The following is a 17,129-nucleotide window of genomic DNA, read 5'->3' as shown; positions in this document are numbered from 1 at the left end:
AAATGGCACATCTTGCTCAGCCACTCGTGTTCGCGAAGATCGCAGCAACATTGTAGTGACATATGCGCCCTATAAATTCGCGTACAACACGTCATTTGCTTGCGAGATCTAGGCCATCTTGGCATGTTTACCTCGGAGGCCGCGCGGACACGCCTCGAGTTTTGCTTCACTGCGGTATTATTTTACGCGCCAAATTACTGTCGATAAACGCACGCTTGAACGAAAACAACTGTTCTTGCTTGCAAAGATGAATTTAGTCCGAGTTGTTCGTTAATGAAAGATGCAATTGGATTTCACTTAAATATATGTAACTGCCCTTAATTGGCATGCATCGATCATTATGTGACATAAAAGTTGCCTTGGCTCGCTCAATATTTTCAAGTTTGCAAGATTTCTTCAAAACTGGTATGTTATAAGCAAAATATGGTGCAATTATTGATCATTTTTCCAGCTTCAAAGCACTGCATGATTGCTGCCTTCTGTTTGGGTGCGAGCTTCTCGATCTTCTTCTTCAGTGCACTTTCTTCAATCGCGTGATTTGCCTGTTTTTGCTGCGCGAGAGCCTCGTCCAAGCTTTTCGCTTTGGCTCTTAGGCGGCGCACCGTAGCTTGGGTCCTTGCCTTTAGCTTCCTGGCGTAATTTTTTTTTTACGCTTTAGCTGCCTAGCTCGACACGTCTGGTTGAGCAGTAGCCTTCTGAGGTACTTGGAGGCGATGCAGCACTTCTCAGGGCCACTTACAAGCCCCTTGCACTTCATGGGGTAGAGGCTTTCATACTAGCTTTTCATGTTGGAGCTGCGCCCAAGAGGGAACTCCACCGACCGCGCAGCGCCAGAACAGAGCTGCATGCTGTCAACAGCCTCTAGGAGGGATGGAGGATCGCAGTGCTCATCAAGTGAGAGCTCGACACCACGTACAAACACTTGGTGTTCGATCATGCTGTCCCCGCAACGAAACAGCACAAGCTTTTGGGCGTGAAGCAAGCTCATGATTGGCCCCAGTAGGCAGACGCTATATGCGACAAAAAAGGAAGTTTCAGAAAAAAAAAACGTGCTTACCCCACTGATTGGACGGCACGATCACATTTTGGTAATCTAGAGTTGGCGGCAAGCGTGGGTGCTTCATCCGATGTGTCGGGTGAGGCCACGTCGATTCGCTATTTCTTTTTTGTGGAGGTGCAAACTGTGGGTCCAACATTTCTTTCGGATTCCTTTTCTTAGGCACTGGCTTGGAGATGTACTTGGGGACGTTTGGAAAGATCGTCAGTATCGCATCCGGCTGTAGCAATGGCCTGCTCCTTTCCAGGCGCACCAGCTCACCACTGATGATGTGTTCAAAGTGACGCGACACAAACTGCGGATCGAAATGCCGTTCGCACAAAGCGGCATTTCGTTCGAGTGGCTTGTCCACCCGAGGTATGTTGCGCTGCCACTTTCGGTACGTCTCCTCGTCTTACGGTACCCCGAAGAGCGACAACTTCTTTTTGCACGATTTGTAACCAGTCGTGCAGACAGGCACAAAACAGTGACTTTGACGGCGGCTCATCCCTGAGCACTTGTCGGCACCGCACGAAACATTACTTCGCACGAGAATTTCCAACAGAAAGCGGGAGAAACTCGCACACCAATTCGTATCGGGCGCGCAGCTCGACGTATAAACGAGTGCGAGCGCCCCCCGGCGGATGCATCACAAGGCGGCGACGGTGGTTGCCATAGGAGCCGCCGGGCGGTAATCACACTTCCCCTATTCTAGCCTCCGTACCTAAAGTTTGCCCGCGCGGCACCAGCGCCGCCCACTCCCCTGGCGGAAGGATGGAAGTGTCGAAGGTTATTAAGTGTCGCAACATGCTAAACCTTACTGTCGGTTACATTTAAAAACCAGTAATCTCCTGCTTCACGGCTGGCCACATTGATAGCGGCTCGGCGGCGTCCGCCGCTGGATCGTCGCATGAGGGGCGGTGAGGCGAAAACGCGGCGGCGCGTCTCGCTACATTTTTTTTTCACGCGCGAACATCGTCGGGGAAGTACGCTCCCTGAGGGTCGGGGCTAAAGATAGTTAAGCTTGCGCTATAAGTTGCGTATGCAATCACCTTCCTTTTGATTCAGTAATGCAGGGGACAGCGCGAACGCAATCCCCCACTACCAAAAATTAGTGCCCCATCTACCCTAGTTTGGGGTAGCGGCAGGGGTAAGCACGAGCGCAGTGTAATGCCCGTGCCTCAACCCTGGAGACACCGCCTTCCTGACCACGGTAATCTCGGCACTTCTTGCGCTTGTCACACGTCATGACCGTCTCACATGGCCTTTACACTCCGCAGCGCCCTCCACCACGCTCCGGTTCGGGACGAGTCGTCGAACAAAAATTACACCGTTCACTTGAGCAGTTTGGTCGCTAAGATGCAAAAGTATAGAGAGGAACTGTCTTTTCCTCGTTCCTTTCATTGCAACCTGTCTAAATACCGAGATAAAATTCAGTACGCCTCATTCAGTCGCTCAAAACGCAATGTTTGCGACGACGTCAAGCCCGTCAAGCTTTGCGTCCTCGACTGGTGGCGGAGCCGCTTGCCATACCGTCCTCACATCTGTCTACAGGGGAGGCATATATGACACACTCGTGGATGCACGAATATCGTACTCCGTCATGGACAGGCGCGTGGCTATGCATTGCTGTGTCGGCATTTTTGGTCTACGCGCTCGATCTACGCACGCAGCGATCCGCTCGAAACTAGCGTATCACAGCTCCGCTATAAACGGAAGAATATCCATGATACACGAAGCTGTCAGTAGAGAGTTTTATGCGGGTGTCACGCGACGCACTTTTGATCGCGATCAAGCCCGATCCGGATCGAATTTCTCCGTCGCGGCAGGCCACACTCGATTTCTTCGCCTGCCGCGCGCTCTGAAAACGGCGTGAGAGGGCTTAGTTTTCCGTGCCACCGCCGCGGCGCCACTGGAGGGGGACAGAAGTTGCGAGAGCGCGTGCGTCGTTGCACCACGCGCAAAATATTCTTTTAAAAGCCACTTAAAGTACACAATGGTTCATTACGAATCTTGCTTAATGACAGCTGCAGCTGTTTGGGAATTTTTGGCCCGATCCGGATCGAATTTCTCCGTCGTGATTGTCTCCTTCGCGCAATCTGCGCAAAACAAAAATTTAACAGAAACAAAAATTGTTTCTGTTTTCCTCAACAAATGTCTATGACTAAGGATGACAATTGCAGCTCACGTGGTGAACGAACTAATTCTCTCAGATCGCGTAGCCTTTAAAACATTCGAGTTCGTACCTCTTCATCACATTCACGAGCCAGGTAGACAGCCAAAAAGCCAACTGGAACAATTTCGAGCTCATGGCCAACAGGTATTACATAAAGGGTTGAAAGTCCTCTGGGGGTAAAGCACAGAAGGCGGTTTGCAACCCGAGGTGCTGCCATTGCGTCTTGCTCTGAGCCGGGTCCCATGTCGACAAGGTCAGAAATATTGTCCACTTGACGATCATATATAACGTATTGTTGTATTTACATTTCGTCAATAATAAGGGAGCACATTCGCTACTGCTCCACAGCCGAGCCTTCTCTCGCGAAACGCAGGCGCTCTTTGATCAACGGGGTTATCCCAACCTCGACTGTTGATTTACGCACGTACTTTTGCAACGTGGTACGACAGGGAAGCTTGAAGAGAGCCCTCGACCGGACGTGACTGTAGCCTTCCAGAGAACACACTCCCTTAGGATAGCCTCGCTATATGCCAGATTTTTCGCATGAAAGTTAACTACCTGATTTAGAATGAACAAAGCCGCTTTCTCGTCTTGTTTGGCATCTATAGTTGCTATAACGGTAGAACTATAACGGTAGAACGAACGGTACTTCGTTTGCGGAACGGTAACGCTATTTCCCTTAATCCCGCTATTACGCTTACGTTAAACTAAAACTGTCTAACAGGGGCGTAGCCAGGGGGCGGGGGGGGGGGGGATTCCACTCCCCCTCCCGCCCATGTACCCACCCTTTGTTCTCGCCGCTTCGCGCTGACATAATTCAAGAAGCCGGTGCTACTATCACAATTTCATGCCTGGGCGCTTCCGTTTGGGTTGGTAATTTACAGCGAATCATGTCTGCACATGGAAAAAACTGTCACGGTGCTTATCAAGGCTTTGACACTCTGTAAGGTTTTGGGCGAGAATGTGGCGGCCGCATTCTGAAGCAACAAATGTGCCACAAATGAAGCGACAAATGCGGCAGCCGCATTTTAGATGAAGGCGAAAATACTCGAGGCCCGTTTAGATTTAGGTGCACGTTAAAGACCCTAGGTGGTCGAAATTTCCGGTATACATTTCCGCCGCTTCCCTTCAGGTGCCAGTTAGGCCGCGCTCGCGCAGGATCTTAGGCTTCGTTCACACTTGGTCTCGAGGCTGGCGGAAGCGGCAAAATCTTGCAAAAAGTTGTCGCAGTTTCACCTGAAAGGCGAAGCATCAATTGCGATAGCAAATTTGTAGAAAGCTATACGGAGTAATGATATTAGCTTTATCAGCTGTATAAACTTGGACATGCAGCAGCACCAGCAACACGCAGAACTGTTCTCGACGCCGTCGACGTTTTGCCCGCGTTCGCTCAAAATGCGTGCGGCGTTGGTGACTGTTGCCGGAGCCTCTGATATAAATAGGCACTTGGTGCCGCAGCTAAACGTCGCCTCCCTCCCCTCCCCCTCCCCCATGATCTCTCGCGCGTCGGAAGAAGGTGCGTTTGCTCTACATATATGGCGATTGTAAAGGAGGAAAGAGACGCCTACTTCTGCAGCCCTTAATCGAGCACGGCGCAGAACGAGTTCGTTTGTTCTCCGCCGTGCGTTCACTCCCCGTGAAAGCGCGCTCCCCTCGCGCCCTTTCACTCGCACATACAGCGTTCGGCGCGCGGGACGATTTCATCTCCATTGACGTCATACGGAACCTCACGGCGACGGCGACGGCGACGCCGACGGCAGAAATCTGCTTTTTAGTGTCCATATAATTGCTATCGCAATAAAATCCGCCCGTCTAGGCGGCTAAACAGGCAGAAAAACGGGCGGTGAGCCAAATCAGTCTCGGACCGATTTTTTCGCCATGGCGAAGCGGAAACGCGGCGGAAAGTCGTTCTGCTCGTCCGGAAGCTACACTAGCATGTAAACATCCGGTCGTAAAATTGAACATGGCACCTAAAGTGTAGGCTGCAATGCTGATCAACCCGATCAAGAAGCACCCCTTGCTCTACGACAAGAATGGTAATAAAACGTACTGTCAGCAATACTCGCGATAGTATTTAACGTCGCGCGACCGGAGGTGCGGCAACGAAGGCTTGGCGTGACCCAACTTCTAACACTTCAGCAAAGCCAGGCGAACCCACCACCGCCGTTTCCGAGGTGTCCGCGTCTTCCGTTTATTCATTATCCATTTCTAGAAAATAAGTAGGTAGAAGTATAAAAGCCATTTCTTCTTCAACTTCCATGGCAGACAATAGTTAGGCCGATTCCTAGTTGGCGCTCCATAATTCTCCTCACACGTGCACGGTATGTTGCAGAAGTCGCGGAGTGCTGTTCTCGTCGCGACGATAGATTGGGAGTGTAGGTCTCACGTAGGACGCGCAGGCTTCGGCGAGCCCCGACACAAGGGCCAGCCCGGGTTTTAGCTTTGGTGTTCCCGTTGCCACTTCGGTGCCCTGGATGCGCCGACAATAATACGAAATGATGAAACGTTATTACATATTGTAGATAAAAGCTATTAAAGAAATATGATCACGCCTAGGCACCAACCTCTGACTCAGCGCTACCGCGCCCGTGTGAGGAGAATTACGGAACGCCAACGAGGAATTTACCGAAGGTCGCAGATGACACGCGAAGTTGCGCAGTATGATCACTTTTGATGACGGGTGGGTCAATGAATGAACATACCGCTCGAAATGCGATAATGAGCGCCACCACGCCTACAGACGTACGCAGTCTAGATGGATGTGGACGAAAGCGGCAGCGGCGGCCGCGGCGGTAGCAAAACAAATGTGAACAACTTGGACATGCGCGGAAAAGATTTTCCGTCCGCTTTGGCCTTTCCGGCCGCTTTGGCCTTTCCGCCCGCTTGCCGCTTCCCAAGGGTGAACGTAGCCTTAGTCTGCGCGCGAAACGTCTCTATTTTGCGAGTGCGCCCCTACGGAAGGCTGGTAGTTACTGTTGTGTTGTTGAATCCCAAACCAGCAATTACGGAAGGCTGGTAGTTGCTGTTGTGTTGTGGAATCCCAAACCAGCATTGTACACACGAAGGGGTTGATGGTGGTGGTGGTGAAACTTTATTTTCAAAGAGGGTCCTGAAGGACACCAGACTGTTTGTAAAGGTGTAGAGGGCACCTCCCACGTCGGGACGGGGAGCCCTAGGCTCTCCGCCGCTTCGCGGGCCTTCTGGACAGCCCAGAGTTGGTCTTGGAGCTCGCTGCTCCTAAGAGCGCTGTCCCACTTGTTCTTGGTCTCCAGATAGGAGGCCTGCGTCGCGCATTCCCACAACATGTGTCCCAAGTTCACATGTCCGCCACACTGTGCGCAATTGAAATTTCCGTCGTAGTCTGGGTCGATTCGGCTCATACGCCAAGGATTGGGGTACGAGTTCGTCTGTAGCAAGCGGAGAATCACTGACTGCGCCTCTTAAGTTCCTTGTTTGGAAGGGAGAATTCTCTACGTCCTAAATAAAAGGGCTTGATGAGCTCATTATATGTCTGAAGTTGGTCCTTAAAGGCCTTAGGAGGAGACGAGGGGGTCTGCAGGGGAGCGCGGCTGGCAAGTCCTCGCGCGGCCCTATGAGCGAATTCGTTAAGGTTCCGCTGTCCTCCCACGAAATCGCCCATATGGGCTGGGAACCGACTATAGAGTGGAGACTAATGCATCTACCTTCCAGTAACTTTGAAACCTTCGCATCCACTACTCCCCTAGCAAATACCAGCAGTGAAATTCCACCGACTCGCAACAGAATGCACGAAACAGACAGCCGACAAGCATGGATTACTGCTGTGCGCAGTACAGCGTAAGTAAACTCTTGTTACAGGCGCTGACAGTTCTCGTCGGAGTTCACGCGTCCTGAGAAATCGATTACGTGCACTATGCACTGAACAAGACCGGAGTTCATTCCTGCATCACTAGTGCACCAATCAGTCGAGATTCTGTGAGGTACAAGGCCGCTTCCTGTTTGCACCGGCGTAAGTGAAGCAGAAATGAGTTGCCCGCACTACTTAAAATGCGTACACATGCCATATCTATGCTGTGCAGTGAAATATTCTGTACAATTCTGAATCTGTTGAAGTAAAGGCAAATGACGACTGCACGCTCGCACACAGCGGAAGACACAGCAGCCCATGCACTTGCCGCAGGAAATGCAACCCTCTCGTATGAGGGAGCAGGGCGAAGAAAGCTTCGAAAAAAAAAATCATTACGCGTTTTCCCGGGTAATTAAGTTTTCTAGCGCAAAGACGCAGCGCACAAGCTATTGCTATGGGATTAGGTATAGCCTGGTCACACGTGCATTTCCACGTGTATAGCCGCTCTTGACTTGTTAAACGCACTTCGCCCCGCCGAGCACTACACCATCTACGCTTAACGGAGATGAACGATTAACGATGTCTTCTTCGATCGGGCGGATCGTCTCAATGATGCGTTTTCGAAGACTGGTCCATTCAGTGGCGCGATAAGAGACCGTTGCTCCAAACAGGCGCGGATCCAGGGGGGATGTCCGGATGTCCTGAGCCCCCCCCCCTCCCCCCCCCCTCAGATTTCTGCATCACCCCCTCGCTGACAGGGGGATGGCCCTGTCGCAAAAAAAAAAAAAAATATGGCCACCAGCATTCTTCCAAATTATTTTTCGCGAGTACCAGTGGTATCAGCCACGTAGAAGTAAAGTTAGCTCGCTCACAAGCTTAGCTTTGTATTCCGTAGGGGTGTGGTGTCGCGAAGTTGCCGTAGTTAATTTTTCTCATGAACACCTTGGACCTCCTGGCGCCGGCCGTGCCTTACTCGTCCCGTCGGTGGCATCGAATGAACGAGGGGACGGCCCTTTTGCCAAGCACGCAGATGTCCGCGCGAGCGCCTTCGCGCCTGATCAACTCTGTTCCCCATTGAGGTGTCATCGGTTGCCTTACTGGCTGTCATCGGTTTCGCGACCAACCTGCTTAATGAAAGAGATCTCTCGCTGAAGTGTTCATATATAAATAATAACAACTAACAGCTAAACTAAGAATTACGCATAGGCAACCTTTTTTTTTAACTGTAGCACTCAGTGTGTTCACAGTTCTTCTTTCTGTGGTTTTACGTGCCATAACAAGTTCTGATTATGAGGCACGCCGTAGTGGAGGGCTCCGGATTAATTTTGACCACCTGGGGTTCTTTAACGTGCACTACAACGCAAGCACACGGGCGTTTTTGCATTTCGCCTCCATCGAAATGCGGCCGCCGCGGCCGCGATTCAATCCCGCGATTTCGTGCTCAGCAGCACAACGCCTTAGCTGACTGGGCAACCTCGGCGGGCTGTGTGATCACAGTTACACGTTGACAATATCCAGTACGAGCACAGTACCGTTCGTACGCTACAAGTTTTTTTATTGTAACTTCGCAGTTTTATTGTCGTACATTAAGCATAGGAGGCTCAAGCCCACCGGATCCGTTTAGCTGAGTGGCCGTTCTCGCGGAGCGGGGCGAAGCCTCGAGCGTGACGTCAGCGGCCAACGCCAGCGCGCGGGCCAACTAACGACGCGTGGTTAGAGACACGGGAGCAGATGCGCGCCTTGTGTAAAAGGATGACGTCGCGTGGGAAACAAAACATGAAGACGCTGGCTCGCGCTTTCGGCTACTACGCCACATTGTTCTTCTTGCAGGTGGCGTCGTGAGTCTTCTTCATACGCGGTGATTCGCATATCGTAAACAACCAGCGTAGTGGTTGCCGCGTCAGAGTCCAAAGCAAACGAAGGTGTCTCAGCCGAACACAAAGAATCTTCTTAAGGAAATCAAGGTGTCCCAACAGAACTCCAAAGACGGACCCGTGCTTACGCATGTATAACAAACCTGCGACAGATCATCCCAAATTTTATTTTAAGAAACAATACGGGCTAGACATACCGGGTGTTCAAAATTAAGCTTTATGGTTTTCTTAAATTTAGGCACTGGGAGGCACGTAAAGAGCACCTGCGCAAATAAGTTATGTGGCCAGGGGGACACAACGTGAGATGATAATTATCGCTGTCAGCAGCCGAATTACCTAAAATTGAATAATTAACTATTCATTGACTGCAGTAAGTTTGTATGTTTGTATTCAAAAGTTAGAGGCAGTCGTGTTTCTACACAGTTTCACTTGGAAGAATTCCTCTAGCATGTCTATGCTCCGAGATATCCAACTCCAAATTTTAATTGTCGTTCGCATGATTACGCATGCAAGAGAGGGAGGATTGGCGCAAAGCTCTTCCATGATGTGACGCGGCTGTTGAGTGCGGCGTTTAGTGTGACAACGCGGCGGAGGCATTGGCAAAGATAATAACTGTCCCCCTTCCCCTCACGGCTCGCGAAAAAAAAAAATCGAAGAGCCCGTAACCGCTGTCGTAACACGCGACCGCGCAGCCTGTAAAGCTGGCGGCAGCTGCCATGCCGAGATAATGGCGCGAGCGGAGAAGCCGGAGGGCAATGCGCGTGCGTAATGGTGACTAGACGACCAGGCATGGTCATTGCCTGGGCTACGCAAATAAAGTGACTACTGATTTCAAAGTATTGTAAGTTTTATTGAAATCAAAAGCAAATACTGCGCCATCATCAACAGAAACATTTTTAGCTATGCTAACGAATATTTCATACTGCCGCTTTAAGTTTGGTGTTGTCATGCACAAATCTCATGACAACACTTCACCCATCAAGACGTCAATGCCCTCAAAATGTCGAAAATGCCTCCCTTCCCCAGCAACGCAAAGCATAAACCGCTCTCGCGTCGACTCGATAACTCTCCGCAGTACGACTATTGAAATTTGGTGTCGGATATCTCGGAGAATCGAGAAATCTGCGGAGTACAATCAACCTCTCTATATGGCTTTCATAGATTATGAAAAGGCATTTAATTCAGTAGAGATACCAGCAGTCATAGAGGCATTGCGCAATCAAGGAGTACAGGCGGCGTACGTGAATATCTTAGCAAATATCTACAAGGATTCCACAGCAACATTGGTTCTCCACAAGAAAAGTAGAAAGTTACCTATCAAGAAAGGGGTCAGGCAAGGAGACACAATCTCTCTAATCTATTCACTGCATGCTTAGAAGAAGTATTCAAGCTTAGGAGTGAGGATCGACGGCATATATCTCATTAACCTTCGGTTTGCAGATGACATTGTCCTATTCAGCAACAATGGAGACGAATTACAACAAATTATTGAGGACCTTAATCGAGAAAGTGTAAGAATTGGGTTGAAGATGACTATGCAGAAGACAAAGATAATGTTCAATAGCCTAGGGAGGGAACAAGAATTCAGGATCGCCAGTCAGCTTCTAGAGTCTGTAAAGGAATACGTTTATCTAGGTCAATTACTCACAGGGGACCCTGATCATGAGAAAGAAATTTACAGAAGAATAAAATTGGGTTGGAGTGCATACGGCAGGCATTGCCAAATCCTGACCGGGAGCTTACCACTGTCGTTGAAAAGTGTACAATCATTGCATTCAACCGGTGCTAACATATGCGGCAGAAACTTGGAGGTTAACAAAGAAGCTCTAGAACAAGTTAAGGACCGCACAAAAAGCGATGGAACGAAAAATCTTAGGACTAACGTTAAGAGACAGGAAGAGAGCGGTGTGGATCAGAGAACAAACGGGGATAGACGATATTCTAGTTGACATTAAGCGGAAGAAATGGAGCTGGGCAGGCCATGTAATGCATAGGATGGATAACCGGTGGACCATTAGGGCTACAGAATGGATTCCAAGAGAAGGGAAGCGCAGTCGAGGACGGCAGAAAACCAGATGGGATGATGAAGTTAGGAAATTTGCAGGCGCAAGTTGGAATCAGCAAGCGAAAGACAGGGGTAATTGGAGATCGCAGGGAGAGACCTTCGCCCTGCAGTGGACATAAAATATAGGCTGATGATGATGATGATCATCATCATCATCTCGGAGCACGAACGCGCTAGAATAATCCTTCCGACTGATACTGTGTAGAAACACGACTGCCTCTAAGTTTTCAATACAAACATATCCACTTACTGCAGTCGACAAAAAATAATTGTTCAATTTTAGTTAATTGGGCTGCTCACAGCGATAATTATCATCTCACTTTGTGCCCCCCTGGCCACATAACTTATTTGCACAGGTGGTATTCGCGTGCCTCCCAGTGCCTAATTTTATGAAAACTATAAAGCTTAGTTTTGAACACCCTGTATTATCAGGCACAGCCGCAAAGCAAATGGCTGTATTGGGTAACGTCCTTTTCGTATAAGCTCGGAGAAACCGATACCTGGCTTCGCTATAGGGCTTCTTCCTCTTTCTGGGGTTTTACGTGCCATAACTAGTTCTGATTATGAGGCACGCCGTAGTGGAAGGCACCGGATTAATTTTGACCACCTGGGGTTCTTTAACGTGCACTACAACACGAGCACACGGGCGTTTTTGCATTTCGCCTCCATGGAAATGCGGCCGCCGCGGCCGGGATTCGATCCCGCGATCTCGTGCTCAGCAGCGGAACGCCTGAGCTTACTGAGCCACCGCGGCGGTCTACAGTTGTTGCTCCAGCCATAAAAAACGCGGGTTTATCGTGAGAAGAAATGGTGAATTTCGGTAAATGAGAGAGACTACTATCATCAACATCGTTGACGGAAGCTGACCCCCCCACACACACACACACACACACAATTCACAAAGCTAACACAATACATAAAGCCGACTTTTCAATAAGCCTTTCCCGGCCTACGTGTCGACGATTCCGTCACGTGATCTCCGGGTACACGCGGGAGTGTTTGGTGGCCCAGAAAAGCACGCCACATGCGCATTGCCACATATTAGAGAGCTGTATATTATGATCAAGCTACTTTCATTCGAAATAGTGATGAACCGGATATAAAGGCTCCTTCTATAACTAGCGATGAAGTTAGAAGGGCCTTGAAAGACATGACCATGGGAAAAGCTGCAGGAGAAAATGGAATAACAGTAGATTTATTCAAAGATGGAGGAGATATCAAGCTTGAAAAGCTTGCGGCCCTTTATACGCAATGCCTCACAACTTCAAGTCTACCAGAGAGCTGGAAGAACGCCAGCATTATACTAATCCATAAGAAGGGAAACGTTAAAGAACTGAAGAATTATAGACCCATTAGCTTGCTTTCAGTATTGTATAAAATATTCACCAAGATAATTTCCAATAGAATCAGGGCAACACTTGACTTCAGCCAACCAAGAGAACAGGCTGGCTTCAGGAAGGGATATTCTACGATGGATCATATCCATGTCATCAATCAGGTAATCGAGAAATCTGCGGAGTACAATCAACCTCTGTATATGGCCTTCATAGATTATGAAAAGGCATTTGATTCAGTAGAGATACCAGTAGTCATAGAGGCATTGCGTAATCAAGGAGTACAGGAGGCATACGTGAATATTTTAGCAAACATCTACAAGGATTCCACAGCTACTTGGTTCTCCACAAGAAAAGTAGAAAGTTACCTATCAAGAAAGGGGCCAGGCAAGGAGACACAATCGCTCCAATGCTATTCACTGCTTGCTTAGAAGAAGTATTCAAGCTCTTAGACTGGGAAGGCTTAGGAGTGAGGATCAACGGCGAATATCTCAGCAACCTTCGGTTTGCAGATGACATTGTCCTATTCAGCAACAATGCAGACGAATTACAGCAAATGATTCAGGACCTGTATCGAGAAAGTGTAAGAATTGGGTTGAAGATGAATATGCAGAAGACAAAGATAATGTTCAATAGCCTGGCAAGGGAACAAGAATTCAGGATCGCCAGTCTGCCTCTAGAGTGTGCAAAGGAGTACGTTTATCTAGGTCAATTACTCACAGGGGACCCTGATCACGAGAAACAAATTTACAGAAGAATAAAATTGGGTTGGAGTGCATACGGCAGGTATTGACAAATCCTGACTGGGAGCTTACCACTGTCGTTGAAAAGAAAAGTGTACAATCATTGCATTCTACCGGCGCTAACATATGGGGCAGAAACTTGGAGGTTAACAAAGACGCTCGCGAACAAGTTAAGGACCGCACAAAGAGCGATGGAATGAAAAATTTTAGGACTAACGTTAAGAGACAGGAAGAGAGTGGTGTGGATCACAGAACAAACGGGGATAGCCGATATTCTAGTTGACATTAAGCGGAAGAAATGGAGCTGGGCAGGCCATGTAATGCGTAGGATGGATAACCGGTGGACCATTAGGGTTACAGAATGGATACCAAGAGAAGGGAAGCGCAGTCGAGGTCGGCAGAAAACCAGATGGGATGATGAAGTTAGGAGATTTGCAGGCGCAAGTTGGAATACGCTAGCGCAAGACAGGGGTAATTGGTGATCGCAGGGAGAGGCCTTCGTCTTGCAGTGGACATAAAATATAGGCTGATGATGATGATATTATGGGAACGCAAGCGACTTGCTTACGCGAGACGCTTGTGTCCTCTATCTAATACCGGTGTCACACGACCACTTTCGATCGCTATCAAGCCCGATCCGGATCAAAATTATAGACTGTGATTAGCTCCCTTGCGCAGTTTGCGCGAAGGAGCCAATCACGACGGAGAAATTCGATCTAGATCGGGCTTGATCGCGATCAAAAGTGTTCATATAAAGCTCTCTACTGACAGCTTCGTGTATCGTGGATATTCTTCTGTTTATAGCGGAGCTGTGATACGCTAGTTTCCAGCGGATCGCTGCGTGCGTAGATCGAGCGCGTAGACCAAAAATTCCGACACAGCAATGCGCTAGCCATGCGTCTGTCCATGACGGAGTGCGATATCCGTGCATCCAAGTGTCCAGCGTCCACTGCGCTCTGGCAACGCTGTGCGCCGGCATCCGGCGCCCTTAGGAAACTTCCGGTAGCCGTTCCTTTTGCTCGTTTTTGCTGGTATTTGTTCGCTCGCGCGCTCGTCCCGCGCATATTCTGTGTTATTTTTCGGGTATATCGATATAAGTGCAACTTGTGGCATTCAGTGTGTTGCGTGACGGTGAGTAGCTCTTGGAGCATCGACTGTTTTCATTACGTTTACTCCTCAACGGTGTTTTTCAAATCTGGGAGCCTATCAAGAGCTCCCAGATTTGCTCTGCTCACTTCATCCAAGGTACGTTACTACGTGGAGTAGCCAGACTGCTATAATGCTGAATAAAGTGCTACTGCGCGATTGTTCTGGCCGTATGTCGCGTAACTCACGCGAGAGCAGCTCGACTCTCGCCCCGAGCTTGCCCGCTCGTCCAGTTTCTTGCCTCGGCGTGGATCGCCATGCTACGAACATGAGTTTAAATTATTGTTTAGCGGGTGCCATGCTGCCCCCGTTTTATTTTAATGTTTTTCGTATCTGGGGCACAAGTGCACTTCTGCAGCTTTACTACATATAGTCGGGTACAACTTAAGAAGACAGGAGAGGCTCCGCCCAGATGACCGAAGCGCAGCAGCCGATTGCCTCCGCGACTAAAGAAATAGTCCCGCTGACGCGACTCGCCCCAGCCTAAAGCGCGGGCTGCCATGTTCTCCGTCGGCGGGGACACCAGCCGTCCGGCTCACGACGCAAGTCTATAGTGCGCGCCTATTGTTGGAGGCATCCGCCTTTGAGGGGGCAAATGCCGCTGCCTTCTAAAGTTGTACCCGACTATAGGTACATGTGCGCATTGGTTTATCATGTTTAACGTCCCAAAGCGACTCCGGCTATGACGGACGCCGTAGTGGAGGGCTCCAGATAATAACGACCACCTGTGGTTCTTTAACGTGCACTGACATCGCACAGTACGCGGACCTCTAGCATTTCGCCTCGATCGAAATGCGACGAGCAGGTTCCAAACGGCGTCTTTCGGGTCAGCAACCGGGCACCGTAACCGCTGAGCCATGGCGGCGACATGTGAGCATTCGTATCGGTATCGCAGAGCAGAATCGCAGAAAATTTAGCGATTTCCGTGCATGCATGTAGGAAGTTTCGGCCACATTCTAAAAGCATTTACGAATTAACGGAGGCCAATTATGGATTGCAATCTCGTGCCCAACACTACAGGTTTCATTTTGTTAGAAGTGTGGTAAATTCGTGCGCATTTAGGTTAGTCCCATTTCAGTCGACTTAGGCTTCTTGCACTAAATGACTTTTGAGAATGTGCCGTTATTTGTGAATGCATATTGAAAAGCAGAAACAAGGCATATGACGCAGAAAACTTGTGCATGTACACATGCACAGCTTACCCCTTCATCCTCCATCTTTGAGCAATAAAAATGTCATTGCGAAATGCAAAAAAACGCCCATGAGCTTGTGTTGTAGGGCACGTTAAAGAACCCCAGGTGGTCAAACTTAATCCGGAACCCTTCACTACGGCGAGCCTCTCTAATCAGAACTGGTTTTTGGCACTCAAACCCCAGAAAGAAGAAAAAAGTGTCATTCAAATTTTTATAGTTTTCGGCAGTCCCATTACCTGCCTTTAAGACAACAGTCTGCGCTCATTAAATGTCCTCACTAATATGCTCCGCTCGTTGCTCTGGGGTTATAAGTGAGGAAAGGTGTTTTGAGCCCGGCGAAAACGAAAATCGCACATCATCGTCCAGCGCATCGGGCAGTTCTCCGCCTCTAAACATCAGCTTTTGGAGATACCGATGTTTTGCTTCGGTGCTAAGCGCCTTAAAGTAGTCCCTCGTCATCTCGACAATATTGACGATGTAGAATCAGTTCATCACAGATTCCACCAAGCAGTGCAAACATCGACACGACGGCCTCACGTCGCGCATGCCTTCAAACAACATAGCCAGAAGTGCTTCTAGCTCTCCTGCCGGAAGTTCTGATGAGGCAACCAATCAGCGGCAAGCGAGGTTTCTTAGTAAACACTGAAACCGTCTATATGCATCCCATGTAGACAGATGTGAGGACGGTATGGTAAGCGGCTCCGCCACCAGTCGAGGACGCAAAGCTTGACGGGCTTGACGTCGTCGCAAACATTTCGTTTTGAGCAACTGAATGAGGAGTACTGAATTTCATTTGGGTATTTAGAATGCTTGCAATAAAAGGAACGTGGAAAAGACAGATCCTTTCTATACTTTTGCATCCTGGTGACCAAACTGCTCTAGTGAACGGTGTAATTTTTGTTCGACGACTCGTCCCGAACCGGAGCGAGGTGGAGGGCGCTTCGGAGTGTGGACGCCGTTTGAGAAGCTCCTCGCGTACGTGTACTACATTCCTGCCGAGATTGCCGTGTTCAAGTAGGCGGTGTCTCCAGGGTGAGGCGCGGGCGTTGCTTTATGCTCGTGCTGACCCCTGCCACTACCCCAAACCGGGGCAGATGGGGCATAAATTTTTGGTAGTGGGGAACTGCGCTCGCGCTGTCCCCTACCATTACTGAATCCTAAGAAAGGCCATTGCATACGCATATTCAAGCGAAAGCCTTACCGACCTAGTCGAGCAGAGTTTCGCCGTCGTCAGCAATTTGACCTTCATTTGTCCGCAGCTGCGCCGTAGCCTTGGCAACGCATCACGTGACTAAACTTTAGCCACAGTTTCAGAGTTTATATTGTTCCTTTTACTAGAAACTAAAACGGCAGATGTATCACTTATTGTCTTCTGGGCCAAAGTGTTTGTGCCCAGAACCGGGTCCAGCATTACGCGCATGACCTACGTAAAGACAGCCGGGAACTACTGATTGTACCAACACCTGCCCAAAAGTGTTCACTTTTACGCAAAGCGCGTATGTTTCATTTTTATTGCGATAGCAATTATATGGACACTTCAACCGGATTTCTGCCGTCGGCGTCGCCGTCGCCGTGAGGTTCCGTATAGATAAAATCTTCACCGCGCGCCGTATGCCCGAGCGGAAGCGTGCGGGGACGCGCGCTATCACGGAGAGCGAACGCACTCAATCTCCCACGCGCAAGCAACGAAGCGGGAAGCCAGCGCCGCAGGGAGCGGGGGGGGGGGGGGGGGGCAC

The 17,129-nt window shown here is 49.4% G+C and overlaps 2 non-coding genes across 2 annotated transcripts; one reads left to right on the top strand and one right to left on the bottom strand.

The window, feature by feature from the left end:
• Window positions 1–2,109: 2,109 nt before the first annotated feature.
• On the bottom strand, window positions 2,110–2,273 carry LOC119454726 (U1 spliceosomal RNA). Its single transcript, XR_005192656.1, has one exon. It is a non-coding gene; the product is annotated as a U1 spliceosomal RNA (small nuclear RNA).
• Window positions 2,274–16,377: 14,104 nt separating this feature from the next.
• LOC119454729 (U1 spliceosomal RNA) lies at window positions 16,378–16,537 on the top strand. Its single transcript, XR_005192659.1, has one exon. It is a non-coding gene; the product is annotated as a U1 spliceosomal RNA (small nuclear RNA).
• The last annotated feature ends 592 nt before the right edge of the window (window positions 16,538–17,129 follow it).

This window comes from Dermacentor silvarum, chromosome 5 (assembly GCF_013339745.2).
Source record: "Dermacentor silvarum isolate Dsil-2018 chromosome 5, BIME_Dsil_1.4, whole genome shotgun sequence".
Lineage (NCBI taxonomy): Eukaryota > Metazoa > Arthropoda > Arachnida > Ixodida > Ixodidae > Dermacentor > Dermacentor silvarum.
Note: the sequence above shows the minus strand (reverse complement) of the source record. Positions and strands in the feature narration are given on the sequence as shown.